This window comes from Geotrypetes seraphini, chromosome 1 (assembly GCF_902459505.1).
Source record: "Geotrypetes seraphini chromosome 1, aGeoSer1.1, whole genome shotgun sequence".
Lineage (NCBI taxonomy): Eukaryota > Metazoa > Chordata > Amphibia > Gymnophiona > Dermophiidae > Geotrypetes > Geotrypetes seraphini.
The window spans coordinates 101470771-101487730 of NC_047084.1; positions in this window are offsets into that span (position 1 = coordinate 101470771).

A 16960-nucleotide genomic window follows, 5' to 3' on the forward strand; every position below is an offset into this window, starting at 1 on the left:
AGTCGTCTTATACGCCGGCAAATACGGTAATAGATCTTTAGAGATGGTTGAAATTCCTTGGGATTGGAGGCAAGCAGATGTGGTCCCCGTGCACAAAAGTGAGCTTGGATTCTAGAACTGTATTACTGCTACTATGAATTATTTCTATAGTGCTACCAGACGCATGCAGCGCTGTACAGAGTCACACAGAGTAAGAAAACAGTCCCTGCTCGAAAGAGCTTACAGTCTAAACAGGCAAGACAGACAAACAGGGTGTCATGGATAATAATAATAATAACTTTATTCTTTTATACCGCCACAATCTTGCGACTTCTAGGCGGTTTACAATCAAGAGAGCTGGACGTTCAGCGAAATACAATAAGCAGATATTCAGAGGAAGTATAGAGAGCAGAGACCTTAAGAGGCAATAGTTTAGAAATACAATTTGCAGAGCGAAAATATAGGATGTACATTTTAGTAGGTAATGTCCGACAGGACCTGTTGGGAATAAATAGCAACGTAAAATTACGATAAGATGAAGATAACAGAATATATATATAACAGTGCTGTAAGTTCTGGTGGAATAGGGAGGGGAGAGCAGGTCAATTGTTTAGGTATTTCTGGAACAGGTATGTTTTTAGGCATTTCCTGAATTCCCCGTATGTAGTGGGCGAAAGCAGTTGGTCTAGGTCTTTGCCCCATAGGACTGCTTGGTGAGAGAGAAGGTGTTTGTGGTGTTTTTTTCATTTTGCAGCCTCTAACTGGAGGGGAAATGAGTTTTGGGGGTGTGTTTCTCTTGAGTTTGTTATTAGAAAATGCGAAAAGGTCCGTTATGTACTTGGGGGTCAGGCCGTATAGTACTTTGAAGCAGAGGCAGGCAAATTTAAACCTTACTCGGGCTTCCGTTGGTAGCCAGTGCAGCTGCCGATAGTAGGGCGTTACGTGGTCGAATTTCTTCAGCCCGAAGATAAGTCTGACCGCAGCATTTTGCATTATTTGGAGACATCTCATATTCTTTTGTGAGATTGCTAGATAGGCGATGTTGCAGTAGTCAAGCTGACTCAGTATGAGGGATTGCACTAGGATTCTGAATGTTGACGTATCGAAGTATGGTTTAATGGTTCTGAGTTTCCAGAGAGTAAGGAAACCTTTTCTGAATAGGGAATCCACTTGTTCCTTCATTGTTAGGCATTGGTCTAGAGTTAAGGGGAACGGTTAATCAGCTGGCTGGGTTGGAGGGCAGAGGGGAGTACATGACAATCAAGCCATTGTGACATCACTGATGAGGTTGGCTCTTATTGGTGGAATGAGGCATTATTACATTACATTACAGATTTCTATTCCGCCGTTACCTTTCGGTTCAAAGCGGATTACAAAAAGAGTTATGGAAGAAGGGTTACAACGTTAGATCAGAGAAGGTTTCCAAGAGAGAGAAAATTAGGATCTGGGGTTAGGGAGGGGATGGTAAGAGGGGGGTTAAGCTTTACCATGCTATTAAGCTTTATTAAGGGATTTCTTGAAGAGTATAGTTTTTATTTCCTTTCTGAACATCTTGTAGTCTAGGGTTGTTGTCAATAGGTTGGAGACTTGGTTGTCTATCTTCGCTGCCTGAGTGGCCAGTAGTCCGTTGTATAGTTTTTCCGTTTTACTTCTTTGATTGGGGGGGGGGGGGGGGTAAGTGAATGGGGTGTGTGTTTTTCTATGCCTGGTAGAGGTGGTTTGGATGAGGCGGTCGTTTAAGTAGGTTGGGCTGTCTCCATTTATAGTTTTAAATAGTATACAGTAGAATTTAAATTGTATTCTTTCCTGGATTGGAAGCCAATGAGAATTGATGAATGCCTCAGTAATGTGATCATGTTTTTTCAATGAATAGACGAGTCTCAGAGCTGTATTCTGAATTGTCTGTAGTTGTTTAATCATTATTGCAGGGCAGGGGAGGTAGAGGATGTTGCAATAGTCTAGGATACTTAGGATTAGAGATTGTACTAGGAGCTGAAATTGTGTTTTTTCGAAGAATTTTCGGACTTGTCTAAGGTTTCTCATAACTGCGAAAGATTTCTGTATTGTTTTGTTAATTTGTGGTTGCATGGTGCAGCCTCTGTCAATAGTCATACCTAGAAGTTTTAGGGTGGTTTGCAAAGGGTAGTTGATAGAGTTGATTTCTAAGTTGGTTATGGTTGGGATTTTGTTATTTTCTAGGAGGATGAATTTAGTTTTGTCTGGGTTGAGTTTCAGTTTGTGGTCTTCCATCCAAGTCGTAACTGTAGCTAGAGTTCTGTGTAGTGTGTCTGATTATGACATCACAATCTCAGCTCTGCTTCCCAAAGACTGAAAAAGGATGTCATGGATACAGTTAAGGGAAAGGGTTAATCAGCTGGCTGGGTTGGACAATCAAGCCATTGTGACATCACTGATGAGGTTGGCTCTTATTGGTGGAATGAGGCATTATGACATCACAATCTCAGCTCTGCTTCCCAAAGACTGAAAAAGGATGTCATGGATACAGTTAAGGGGAAGGGTTAATCAGCTGGCTGGGTTGGGGGGCAGAGGAGTAGGGTTAAGGATTGCCAGCTATATCAAAAAGGTGGGTAATAGTCCTTGATAGTGTTACCAGACGTCCAGATTTACCCGGACATGTTCTCTTGTTAGAGGACATGTCTGGGCATCCGGATCGCTTTTCAAAACCTGGCACTTTGTCCGGGTTTTGAAAGGCTTCCAGCTGGGAGCGACGTCGGGAGGGCATCTGCCCATGTGCGTTTGCAACGCGGCGATGTCACACACATGCGCACACGCGTCACACTTGAGCATGCACAGATGCCCTCCTGACGCCTTTCTGAACAAGTGAACCGGCGGAGGGAGCGGGGCTGGGGGCATAACAGGGCATGACTCAGGCTGAATGTGGCGGGGATGGGTGGACCTGGGTGGGCTTGGGGGCGAGGCCATGAGTCTGGTTTTTAATTCCATGAAAATCTGGTATTCATCGATTCGCATGGGAGAAATCCTCCAGAGCCGACACCCTGCCCTCCAGCTCCCTGGTTCTTCAAGTGGTGTCCATGATGCACCCCCCCCCCCCAATAACTTTTGCAAGTTGGGGGCTCTTGTGCATGAGGCACTGCATTTGTCAAAATAATTTAAAAAAGAGAAAATTAACCACAAATAACTAGATCCACAAAAGGTTAATCAACTGAGAAAAGACCCTTATTGAAATGACTTAGGATTTACTTATAACATACAAATGAAGGAAAGAATCTCAGAATTGCCACCCCAAGGATCATAATAATATCATCCATGTAAGGAATCGTGGCATGGGTATCTTTCATTGCTCCAAAACCTTCATGAATAACCGTGATGTAATTTTATCACTTTTTAACTAATACGTAGATGCCTTCACTACTCAACGAGTTAAATATGTGTCTGACCTATTAAACTTATTTATATTTTTTCTTATTATCTTTTTTCTTTTTTTCTATTCACTATTTAAAAAAACTTAGTCACTATATTTTAATAACAGAACTGTGCAAATAGCAAATCACAGAACTGTGCAAAATAGCAATAACTGTGCAAAAATGCAATAACTGTGGAAATAAGCAGAATAAATTATCTGTGCAAATAGCAAATCACAGAACTGTGCAAAATAGCAATAGCTGTGTAAACCAATGTCAGTGAAACCAATGTCTGTGCAACTTTTTTTCTATTCACTATTTAAAAAACTTAGTCACTATATTTTCATAACAGAATTGTGCAAAATAGCAATAACTGCAAAAATGCAATAACTGTGGAAATAAGAAGAATAAATTATCTGTGCAAATAGCAAATCACAGAACTGTGCAAAATAGCAATAGCTGTGCAAACCAATGTCAGTGAAACCAATGTCTGTGCAACTTTTTTTCTATTCACTATTTAAAAAACTTAGTCACTATATTTTCATAACAGAACTGTGCAAAATAGCAATAACTGTGCAAAAATGCAATAACTGTGGAAATAAGAAGAATAAATTATCTGTGCAAATAGCAAATCACAGAACTGTGCAAAATAGCAATAGCTGTGCAAACCAATGTCAGTGAAACCAATGTCTGTGCAACTTTTTTTCTATTCACTATTTAAAAAACTTAGTCACTATATTTTCATAACAGAACTGTGCAAAATAGCAATAACTGTGCAAAAATGCAATAACTGTGGAAATAAGAAGAATAAATTATCTGTGCAAATAGCAAATCACAGAACTGTGCAAAATAGCAATAGCTGTGCAAACCAATGTCAGTGAAACCAATGTCTGTGCAACTTTTTTTCTATTCACTATTTAAAAAACTTAGTCACTATATTTTCATAACAGAACTGTGCAAAATAGCAATAACTGCAAAAATGCAATAACTGTGGAAATAAGAAGAATAAATTATCTGTGCAAATAGCAAATCACAGAACTGTGCAAAATAGCAATAACTGTGCAAAAATGCAATAACTGTGGAAATAAGAAGAATAAATTATCTGTGCAAATAGCAAATCACAGAACTGTGCAAACCAATGTCAGTGCAACCAATGTCAGTGAAACCAATGTCTGTGCAACTTTTTTTCTATTCACTATTTAAAAAACTTAGTCACTATATTTTCATAACAGAACTGTGCAAAATAGCAAAAACTGTGCAAATAAACAGAATAAATTATCTGTGGCTTAAATATAACATCAGTCGAAGCTTTAGTTAAGCACTTATGTTTTCAACTTTATATAGAATTCTAAAGCAGCGGCATAGATTCTATCTCTGCTACAGCCCCGTGATGTATGTCTCAAAGTGAACTCCAGCATTTTGTTTGCAGGACCTATACATTTTTTGACATCTCTCCACCCGACTTGTAAAGAAATCTCTCCATGTAATATAGGCTGCTCAGTGAGCACAAATCCAGGTTTGCAAACTTTAATTTGGCTGCATATATAGGGCGATGCGCGTTCTCATTCCTCACCGCGTCACGTATTCTCCCTAAGTAAATTTGTACAAATAGGTCCAAAAAGGTGTACTTCTATGCTTTTCACAGAGCTGCCCTTTCGCAGAATTAGCCCTTCTGAGGCCAGTCTTCAAAGCAACCCGAGTGAGTAGAAAGTACAGTGTTTTAAGCAAGCAAATTGCCCATCAAATTGCCCAAGCAAATTGTCTGAATATTGCCCATCTTCAAAGAATTCACGTTTTGGGGCGAGATTAGGTCAGGGGATTTAAAGTGCATGCCTAGATTCCATTTTCAAATATATCCACATTCGCATCTGAATTTTGCCGGATGGCTGTGAGCATACATGTTCCCGAAATAACTGCAAACACTACGGACAGAACAGCTGACTACGTCACATGACGAGGAAAACAAGCTGTCAGTAAACAATTTAATGGTATATCATTAGCCAACAATGTAAACTCCGAGGAAGTTGCTTTCAAATAAAGGAGCCATCAGTCAAACGAACTGACTAATCATGAGCTCTTCGTGACAGGCATCATTTGATCCCACCTGTTCAATAAAACACAGTCGAAGGCAATGTTCAACTTTTTTTTTAAGGAATTTTTCTGTGCACTTTAAAACTGTCAACTTGGTGGAGGGTTACCAGACGTACGGATTTCCGCAGACATGTCCAGGGTTCCGGATGGCTTTTTCTAAAACCCGGCATTTGTCCGGGCTTTGAAAAGCCTCCTCACATCGCTTCGGGCAAGGAGGAAGTCCGCACATGCATGGATCCCGTGCGGTGATGTCACCGCGCGGCATCCACGCATGCGCAGACTTCGTCCCTGCGCAACTAGAGCGGGTAGCGTGTTGGGCAGGGCTAGAGCGGGGATGGACGGAACTGGGCGGGCCTGGGGGGGCGGGTCGCAACTCTAGCTTTGTGTATCTTTCATACTGATAGATCCATTCCTCCGATCGCCCCCCCATCTGCATATTGGACTTTGGAGAATTCATCGGACTGCCCAGATCGGGTCCGATCGGGCAGGTTCGGGAATGTAGCCCTATGTCTTACACTATAACGGTGACAGGTCAAAAGCGCGCGCCGACAAAGGCGCGCCGAGACAACTGAGCGCAAGGCGGAAGCCCACGCCGAAGAAAAACAGTGTTAAGGGGCTCCGACGGGGTGGGGGGGGTTTGAGGGAACCCCCCCACTTTACTGAATACAGATCGCGCCGGCGTTGGAGGGGGGTTGGGGGTTGTAACCCCCCACATTATACTGAAAACTTCACTTTTTCCCTAAAAAAGAGGGAAAAAGTTAAGTTTCCAGTAAATGAGGGGGGTTACAACCCCCCAAACCCCCCACAACGCCGGCGCGATCTCTAAGTAAAGTGGGGGGGGGGGGGTTCCCCACCAAGATCCCCCGTCGGAGCCCCTTAAAACACTGTTTTTCTTCGGCGCGGGCTTCCGCCTTGCGCTCAGTTGTCTCCGCGCGCTTTTGACTATGTACCCACTATAACACGCAGGCATAAATTTCAGGGGCATGTGTGGATCATTAGCATTCGAAGAAATTAGGTGCAAATGTTATAGAATACTTACATTTCCACAGCTAACGGCCATCAGGCCCCGAAGCTCAAAGCTCTGACAACACAGTAATAAATACCATGTTGGGAGCAATTCTTTTTTTAATCGGGTGATGCCATGCACACATAGCATGCAAATTATATGCGTGCTATTTTTTTGCAGACCAGCCCCAGTAAAAGGGGAAGGGACTGTGTCTGGTGCCAGCTCAGAAGAGCAAAGGTAGGCACAGCTAGGGTACCAGAAGTCCGGATTTACCCGGATATGTCCTCTTTTTAGAGGACATGTCTGGGCAAAGGGAGGGCACTTTGTCCGGCTTTTGTAAAGCTTCGTCTTCAGTTCCTGGTTGATAAGAACAGGCTGAGGTGGGGCATGGGGCAGGGCTGGTTGGGACTGGGTGGGCCTGGGGCCGGGCCTATGAGTCCGGATTTTAAGCAATTTTGTAACCCTAGACACAGCTCTTTCCCCTTCTCTGACCCACTGAAAAAACCCCAAACAATAACAACTCTTTCCCCCTGCCTGTGATCAGCTGGCTGGCGTTACAATGGCTTAATTGTCCTATACTTGGTTCACGTAAGAACATAAGAACAGCCTTACTGGGTCAGAACAACGATCCATCAAGCCTAGTGGCCCGTTCTCATGGTGGCCAATCCAGGTCACTAGTACCTGGCCAAAACTCAAGGAGTAGCAATATTCCAGCATCTCAAAGAATAGCAAGATTCCGGAACCCCAACGAGAGCAACATTCCAGAGCTGAGATTGTGATGTCATAATGCTTCATTCCACAGTTCCTCAGAGCCAACCTTAGCAGTGATGTTACAATGGCTTAAGAACATAAGAATAGCCTTACTGGGTCAGACCATTAGTCCATCAAACCCAGTAGCCCGTTCTCATGGTGGTCAATCCAGGTCACTAGTACCTGGCCAAAATCCAAAGAGTAGCAACATTCCAGCATCTCAAAGAATAGCAAGATTCCGGAACCCCGACGAGAGCAACATTCCAGAGCTGAGATTGTGATGTCATAATGCCACATTCCACAGTGCCTCAGAGCTAACCTCATAAATGATGTTACAATGGCTTGATTGTCCTATACTTGGTTCACGTAAGAACATAAGAATAGCCTTACTGAGTCAGACCAATGGTCCATCAAGCCCAGTGGCCCGTTCTCAAGGTGGCCAATCCAGGTCCCTAGTACCTGGCCAAAACCCAAAGAGTAGCAACATTCCAGCATCTCAAAGAATAGCAAGATTCCGGAACCCCAACGAGAGCAACATTCCAGAGCTAAGATTGTGAGGTTATAATGCCACATTCCACAGTGCCTCAGAGCCAACCTCATGGCTTAATTGTCCTATACTTGGTTCACGTAAGAACATAAGAACAGCCTTACTGGGTCAGAACACTAATCCATTAAGCCCAGTAGCCCATTCTCATGGTGGCCAATCCAGGTCACTAGTACCTCGCTAAAACCCAAAGAGTAGCAACATTCCATGCTACCTATCCAGGGCAAGCAGAGACTTCCCCCATGTCTTAATAACAGACTATGGACTTTTCCTCCAGGAATTTGTCCAAACCTTTCTTAAAACCCGCTATTCTATCCGCTTTTACAACTTCTGGCAATGCGTTCCAGAGCTTAACTATCACACGCTAAATCTGTTAGTGCCCTTTGATGCATCCCCCACCCCCAAGTATGCACTAGCACCTAATACAACTTAATAAAAGGACCCCTTCATTTGTATATATTGCCACTTTGTGTTATAAAAAATATTGAAAGACTTTAAAATATGTTAATTTGTTCAAGACTATTATGGAAATGCTCCTTGATTTTCTCTATAGAACAGATTTTGTTTTGAATCTCTATTAACCTACCCCCAAGTTATGTAAACAAAACAAAAACAAATCTGTATTTATCTTGAACACATTTGTCTAATATTAATAAATTATTTTTTCAAAACAGATCATATTTCTATGCAAATAGTTCATGCCAAGCTCCCAATCTGACATCACCCATTTTGCTAGAAAATCCAAAAATGCTTGAGGACCTGAATAAAATCATGTAAACCGTTCTGAGCTCCCCTGGAAAATATAGAAAATTGAATTATTTGTATATAAATTGTATTGCACTTTTTGTTGGCATTAAAAACTAAATAAAGTTTAGAAAATTTAATTTAAAAAAATATATATTCTGTTAATGTTGTGGTACGCAGCCTATGCCTGCTAGGCATGTCCCCGGAACAGAGCCTAGTTTAAATGCAAACCCTTCCCATAGTGATTCATGTAAATCTCTTTTTGATCCATCTGGTACCGTTTCTTCCTTGAACTCTAGAGGGAGTCAGAGAGCACAGGTGCAGATCGCCCATCCCCCTCTCATCTCTAGGGTTGCTAACAGGAAATCCTTCTCACCTGAGGGTTGGAGGCGGGGCTGCAGACTGCTTGCTCAGAGAACAAAGCTCCTAGAGAGTCAGTTGAAAGGAGGAGAGGCACAGAACAGGCAGCAGTGCCCAGGGCTGGGAGCTCTTGATAACAGTCAACCACTGGAATGTATGGAGCTGGTGGAAGCTGGAGAGGAAGCATCTTTCAGTGTGAATGAGGAACCTCAGGCTATGGATCTTGACCTGGAGCCAGCTGCTGTACCATTGAATGAGAGTCTTCCCATAGAAGTTTGCTGCATGGAAGGCAAGCCGCTCGTGATATCTAAGTGAGTAGCTGTGTAAATGACTTTTAAGTTTAAGTTTATGCTAAGCCCTGTGGGAGCTATAGAAGCCAGAAGCTCCAGAAGATTGAAAGGACTTATTTGAGTTTGTTTTTTTTCTGTTTCTCTTTTGAGAGAAAAGGACTGTAGCCAGCTCAGGCAGTGGGGGTTTGCCTCACGTAATTCAATGGTGGGATAGAGGGCCTTGTCGGCAGTTTGTCACCATGTGAAGCGCCCTGCCTGACCAGTACTCAAGCTGCTGGAAAAGTCACAGCAGTAACTCTGACTAAAGCTGTAATGGTCAACCTCAAAGACTGTGTTTGGAATGTTTTTTTTGTTCTCATTTGCATGGACTAAGTATGGGCTGGAGCCAACAGCCTAAGTTTTGAGAAAGACTTGTACCTTGGGACAATTTGCTGTTTTGTTTTTTTTCTTTTTATTATTGGTTTGAGACTATTTGCTAACGCAGAGCAACATCTTGACAAAACTTTGTTTATTGCAAGTGAAAGAATAAATCCTGAGTTTTTGTTTAAGAAACTATACTTACCTGGTGTGGCAGTATTTTTCTTCTGCTATTTTCCTTGTGCAGCTCACCGCGGCTCACAAGAGAAAAAATTTTCTTGTCCCAGCCACTCAGGGCCCCTTGTCCTAGCCGCTCAGGGCCCCTTGTCCTGAGACGGTTGGTGACAAAGTTCACTATTCATCACCCCCCACCCCCAAACAGGCTAATTGCCACCAACACGTTCAGGAAATTTCAGGCTGTTGACCCCAGAACCATCTCCTCTCCTGTCTCATCCGTCTACTCAACTGCTATATCACACACGACCATCAACGAAGACGTCCTCTCTTATACCATTCTCTCCTCTGCTCTAGATACCCTTGCTCCTCCAAGCTCACATCCTGTTAGGTGTGCCAAACCACAACCCTGGATCACCCCCCCTCCCCCCCGCATCTGCTACCTGCGCTCAAGTGCCCGTTACGCTGAACATCTCTGGCTTAAATCCCGTGTGCACAATGACTTCAAACACTTCAAATTTATGCTGACATCTCTGAAATCTCTGATTTTTAAGCTCTCTCAACTCTGGAATGATCTTCCACTCCTTTTAAGGAGTTCTGGTTCACTCCAACATTTTCGTAAATCTTTAAAAACTATTTTACTTGCTAAACACTTTGAAAATTAATCTTCCGAAACTTAGTCTTATTCTTTATGGTTTATTTGGTAAGTTAATTATTGTAAACAGAGTCGAGCTTTCTTGCACTGATATCTCGGTATATAAAGCCAAGCATTAGATTAGATTAGACATCATTCCAGTCTGCCCTCTCGCTGGCCAAACAAGAATACTGTACACACTTAACTTCTCTTAGCTCCAATCCTCGTTGTCTCTTTACCACACTAAACTTCCTACTCAAAGCAACCTCGCCACCTATTCCCCCTTCAATTTCTCCCCAGACAATGGCGGAGTTCGCCTCCAATAATATCCAGAAGATTCACCTTGAGCTCTCAACCAGGCTGCTTCCCCCTCACCTCCCTCCATCTGCCCCTTCTACTGACCTCCCCTCAACACCTGCCACCCTCTCCTCTTTCTCCGAGAGGAGGAAACCACACATCTTCTCCCATCCTCCAAACCCACCACCTGCTCCTCCAATCCAATTTGTACTCACCTGCTCAGCGCTATCTTTAAGCGTTGTATTTCGTGTCAAATAACTTTTGGCCGCGTCGGATGTATGCAGAGAGGCTAGTTTTACAAGAAAAGCTCTGAACTCTATTGTTATTTGGCAAGAAATACAACGCCTAAAGATAAGTACAAAGAAAAAGTACAAAAAATTATAATATGTTTCTATGCTTGCACTAGTCTGCCGATTCTGCGTCCTGAATTGAGCTGGGATTTTTTTTTTTAAACAATGGAGTTCTCACTCCATGGAGAAATAAATTAAAGCTTGGCCAGATTGCCTACAATCCATTTTAATGATTAAAAAAAAAAACATTTACCAACTGGTAGTTTAAGTATGGTGGTTTAACTTATTAAGGGCTCCTTTTACTAAGGTGTGCTAGTGGGTTTTAGCGTATGCGCAAAATTGCCGCGTGCTATAGCACGCGCTAGCAAAATTATTACCGCCTGCTTAAAAGGAGGCGGTAGCGGCTAGCGCACGGGGCAATTTAACGCGCACTATTCCGCGCGTTAATGCCCTAGCGCACCTTTGTAAAAGGAGCCCTAAGTAAATAAAATATATTTTAGTGAAAGAGAAGGTGGGTTATAGCCAATGAAGTGAGCAGGAGCAAGTGGATTGCTTCCAGAAGAAAAACCCTCTCTTTGGGTACAAAATCTCCATATTCTGAGGCTTACAAATTCAAGAAAAAAACGTATACTCCAATCTCTAGTCTCCAGTTTCAGGGCATTTGGAAAATTTGAAAGGGGACAGATTCAAAACCAATGCTAGGAAGTTTTTCTTCACCCAACGGGTGGTGGATGCCTGGAATACGCTTCCAGAGGGTGTGATAGGACAGAGTACGGTATTGGGTTTCAAGAGGGGCTTTGATGATTTCCTAAAGGTAAAGAAAATAGAAGGGTATAGATAGAGGGTTACTAACAGGTCCTGGACCTGATGGGCCGCCGCGTGAGCGGACTGCTGGGCACGATGGACCTCTGGTCTGACCCAGCAGAGGCACTTCTTATGTTCTTATCCCCCCCCCCATCTCTTTTACAAAAGTGCGCTAAGCTTTTTAGTGCATGCTAAACACATGCTAAATGCTAACGCGTGCATGTTATCGTATGGACGCATTAGTGGTTAGCGTACGCATTGATTCCTTTGTAAACGAGGGCCTTAGGGGTTCTATTTTTTTTTAGAGGACCTGTCCGGGTGTCCGGACAGCTTTTCAAAACCTGGCATGATGTCCTGGTTTTGAAAAGCTTCTAGCTGGGGACCTTGTCGGGAGGGCAAATGTTCATGCATGGATGCAAAGTGATGATGTCATGCCCATGTGCACATGCACGCAATGTCATCGTGTCAGGCCTGCACATGCGCTGATGTCCTTCTGCTAATAAAACTGATTGAACTTAAAAAAAAAAAAAGTCTTCTCTGTTTGACAAATTTATTACTTAATTGGGTATTTTTAAGATTGTAATAATATTTTTAACTTTCCAGGTATGATTTTATTCATATGCTATGAATATAATTTGCCAACTGTCCAGTTTCTTTTTTATACCGCCTAGAACTTTTGGCAATGGCGGTATAAAAGAATAAAATTATTATTATTATTCTAATGTGGCTCCGAGCACAAGAACAGGTTGAGGCGGGCGGGGCTGGGGGGGGTGAGGCTGGAGTGGAACAGGGCGTGACTTGGGCAGAATGGAGCGGGCTGGGTGGAACTGGGCGGGCCTGGGGGCGGGGCCATGAAGCAGGATTTTACAATAGCAAAATCTGGTAACCCTACCCCTACCAGTATGACCCTGGTTTACTAAGGTGCGCTAATCGATTTAGTGCATGTTAGTGTATGGACGTGTTGGTGTTTACCGCGCGCTAATCGGTTAGCGCACCTTAATAAAACAGGGGGTATGTTTCTACCGTGTTCACCTATCATAAAGCTCATGTGCCCCTCTAATCTTTTATTATCAAAATAGGACCATCTTCAAATACAGAGCGATGATACCTTTGGAAGCCCAGCAACTAACCCCCTCTTTTACTAAGGTACGCTAACCAATTAGCGCGCGCTAAACTCTAATGCATCCATAGACTAACATGCGCACGTTAGCGTTAGCGGACTCTAGTCGGTTAGCGCTTCTTAGTAAAAGAGGGCCTTATTCATTCACCAAACCTGGAAATGTTAACCGTGAAACGCTTACTCCCCTTCTTTTGCAAAAGTGCGCTATGCTTTTTAGCGTGCACTAAACACACGCCAAATGCTAACGCGTGCATGTTATCCTATGGACGCGTTGGCGGTTAGCGCATGCGTTGATCTAGCGCGCGCTAAATGCGCCTTTGTGAAAGAGGGCCTTGGCTATTTCAGTCAACACCAGTCTCGTTTATTCCTACTTTCCTTAAAAGCTCCCGCCAGGATGCAGTGCGCTTGACTCGCGCAATAGCTTGACAACGTAGCATTCTGCTGACCAAGAAAGGGTGCGGAGCTTGGCCTTTCAAAAGCTATTTGTCCTCATGATTTAATTTTCAGGACATCCTAAAATACAAAAAAAACCCCACCCAAACCCCTTATAAATTTGAACATATGAGAGCAATACAATTGGGACGTTATAAAAAATTTAAGGATGTTTGGGACCCATTGACAAAATTTTGTAAAGATCGATTATTGGATTTATCCCTTTGATTATATGCATCCATGAGGGGAGGGGAGGTTATGTAATTTATTTATTATTGGATTGCAAGCTTGTTTATCTTGTTCATTTGCATTATATTAAGGGCTCCTTTAACGGAGGTGCGCTAAGCGTTTTAGCTCGCGCACTGGATTAGCGCGTGCTATAGCGCTAGCCAAAAATCTACCGCCTGCTCAAAAGGAAGCGGTAGCGGCTAGCGCTTGCGGCAATTTAGCGCACGCTATACCGCGCATTAAGGCCCTAGCGCGGCTTTGTAAAAGGAGCCCTAAATGTTTTTACATTTTTAGGAAGGATGGGTGGGGATGGGGAGGGGGTTATGTATTTCTTGTATCATTGGTGTCAGGTCAAAAGCGCGCCGGGACAAAGGCGCGCGCAGACAATTGAGCGCAGCGCGGAGGCGCGCGCCACAGAAAATTACAGTTTTTACGGCTACGACAGGGGGGGTGTGGGGGGGGAACCTCCCCACACTTTACTTAAGAGAGACCGTGCCGCGTTGTGGGGACGTTGTGGGGGGTGTGGGGGAAAAGTTAAGTTTACAGTAAAATGTGGAGGGTTACAACCCCCCCAAACCCCCACAATGCCGGCGCGATCTCTATTAAGTATTGTTGGGGGGGCTCCCCAACAATACCCCCCGTCGGAGCCCCTAAAAACTGTAATTTTCTTCGGTGCGCGCCTCCGTCTTGCGCTCAGTTGTCGGCGCGCGCCTTTGTCTTTCGCGGGGTTGTCTATGAACCGTATCATTAGATGGAACTGAATGCTGTCTGTTGAGTTAATTGATTGATAATATGTTGCACTTTACGCTGGTTTTAAAATGAATACAGATTTTTATTTTTTTCTTAAGTTCAAAAGTTTTTAGTGATTTTAGCATATAAAAAGTACAATAAATGTTAACAAGGCAAGATACATACAAGCTGCATCTTTAAAAAAAAAAAAAAAAAGCATTTACCCCATGGATCTCCTTCCATTGGTTTGCGTGGCTCATGCCACGTTTCTTTGTGTTTGGAGAGAAAGCAGACCAATGCAAACTGCGGAGGAGCTGCTAATAAGCTGATCCTATCTGCCAGCCTATTTAAAATTCAGTCTTGCTCTCATTTTGCATTTGTGGGGTTGTAATTTATAATTGCAAAGGCATTTCCCCCCCCCCCACCAACCATATCTCTGCATTTCAGAAGAATCATTTGTGTTTCAATGCTCCGATGGCTGCTTCATTTTAATAGTTCCTGGGGTATTTTTTTAGTTTTCATATGACAGGCGCCTTAATGTTTGTTAAAAGCATTCGAATAGAAGCGCAGGATTAAAATGCGAGGCCGTGCGCCGGTTTTCCCAAGAAAGAAATGTGTTTCCCCACACCATCACTCGGGATAGATTTCGTTTTCACTAAATGTGAGGGACTGACCACAGAGAATGGAGTCCATTTCTGTACATATCGTAACCCAGATCCATTAAGGGTTGTTTTGTTTTGGGTTTTTTTAATATTAATTTCAAGCCATCTGACCTGGATGTGGGCCATCTAATGAAAAAGGTGCAATGAGGGATTCCTAACGTTATTTGCCATTCTCATTTTTTTTTTAACCGTGGCAATATATGTTTATCTGATGATTAAAAGGAATGGAACAAGACTGATATTACCCTACCCCTCCCCCCCGTCCTTTACAAAACCGTAGTAACCGCGGTAACAGCTCCGACGCTCATAGGAATTTCAGGAGCGTCGGAGCTGTTACTGCTTCTCCTGGTGCTAAAACACTGCTTCTTGTGACCCTGGGCAAGTCACCTTATCACCCCATTGCGCCAGGTACATTACAAAGATTGTGATCCCACTGGGACAGACGGAAAAATGCTTGAGTACCTGAATAAATTCATGTAAACCATTCTGAGCTCCCCTGGGAGAATGGTATAGAAAACTGAATAAATAGTATGAAAGGTTTCATCCTCTGATAACCACCAGAGCTGGTATTGTGACATCATGATGCCTCATTCCACCAATGCCTAAGAGCCAACCTCATCAGTGATGTCATAATGACTTGATTGTCCTGTTCTTGGATCACTTTTACTACATTTTGATTTCTAGAGTGGTGCAGTGGTTAAAGCTACAGCCATGGCATTCTAAGGTTGTAGGAACATAGAAACATAGAAACATAGAAAGATGACGGCAGATAAGGGCTACAGCCCATCAAGTCTGCCCACACCATCGACCCTCCCTTTTAAGTCTAATGTCCCCTTCAAGTAGAATAGTAATAATGCCATTCTACTGACCCGCTCTTTCAAGTCTATACCCTAGTGATCCTATCCTTTGGCTGGCCCTTGTAGTGATCCTACATAGGTATCCCATTTATTCTTGAAGTCTGGGACGCTGTGTGCCTCTATCACCTGCATTGGAAGTTGTTCCAATGCTCAATCACTCTCTCCGTGAAGAAGTACTTCCTGGCGTCTCCACGAAACTTCCCTCCCCTGAGTTTGAGCGGATGACCTCTTGTGGTCGAGGGTCCCTTCAGGAGAAAGATATCATCTTCCACCTCAACCCGTCCCGTGATGTACTTAAATGTCTCAATCATGTCTCCCCTCTCCCTACGCTCCTCGAGAGAGTAGAGCTGCAACTTGCTCAGTCTTTCCTCGTACGGGAGACCCTTTAGCCCCGAGACCATCCTGGTGGCCATCCGCTGAACCGATTCAATTCTGAGCACATCTTTACAGTAATGTGGCCTCCAAAATTGCACACAGTATTCTAGATGAGGTCTCACCATGGCTCTGTACAATGGCATCATGACTTCAGGCTTCCTGCTGACGAAGCTTCTCCTGATACAACCTATCATCTGCCGTGCTTTAGATGAAGCCTTCTCCACTTGAGTGGCAGCTTTCATATCAGCACTGATGATTACTCCTAAGTCTCGTTCTGCCGTAGTTCTGGTTAAAGTTTCTCCATTCAGGGTGTAAGTTCTTCAAGGATTTCTGTTTCCGAGATGCATGACCTTACATTTTTTGGCGTTGAAGCCCAGCTGCCAGATCGAGGACCAGCTTTCTAAAGTACGCAGGTCTTGCTCCATAGCATCTTTTAGATTATAGTCGTTTACTATATTGCATAGTTTGGCATCATCAGCGAATAAGGTTACCTTGCCTTGAAGCCCTTGAGTCAGATCCCCAATGAATATGTTGAAGAGGAGAGGGCCCAGGACTGAACCCTGTGGCACTCCGCTAGTCACTTCTGACATTTTAGAGTGGGTACCATTAACCACCACCCTCTGAAGTCTGCCACTAAGCCAATCTTTGACCCATGTAGTTAGAGTCTCTCCCAACCCCATCGATTTCATCTTGTTCAGCAGCCTGCGGTGTGGGACGCTATCAAACGCTTTGCTGAAGTCCAGGTACACGACGTCCAAGGACTCGCCTGAGTCCAGTCTTTTTGTTACCCAGTCAAAGAAGCTGATAAGATTGGACTGGCATGACCTACCCTTGGTGAATCCATGTTGGCTGGG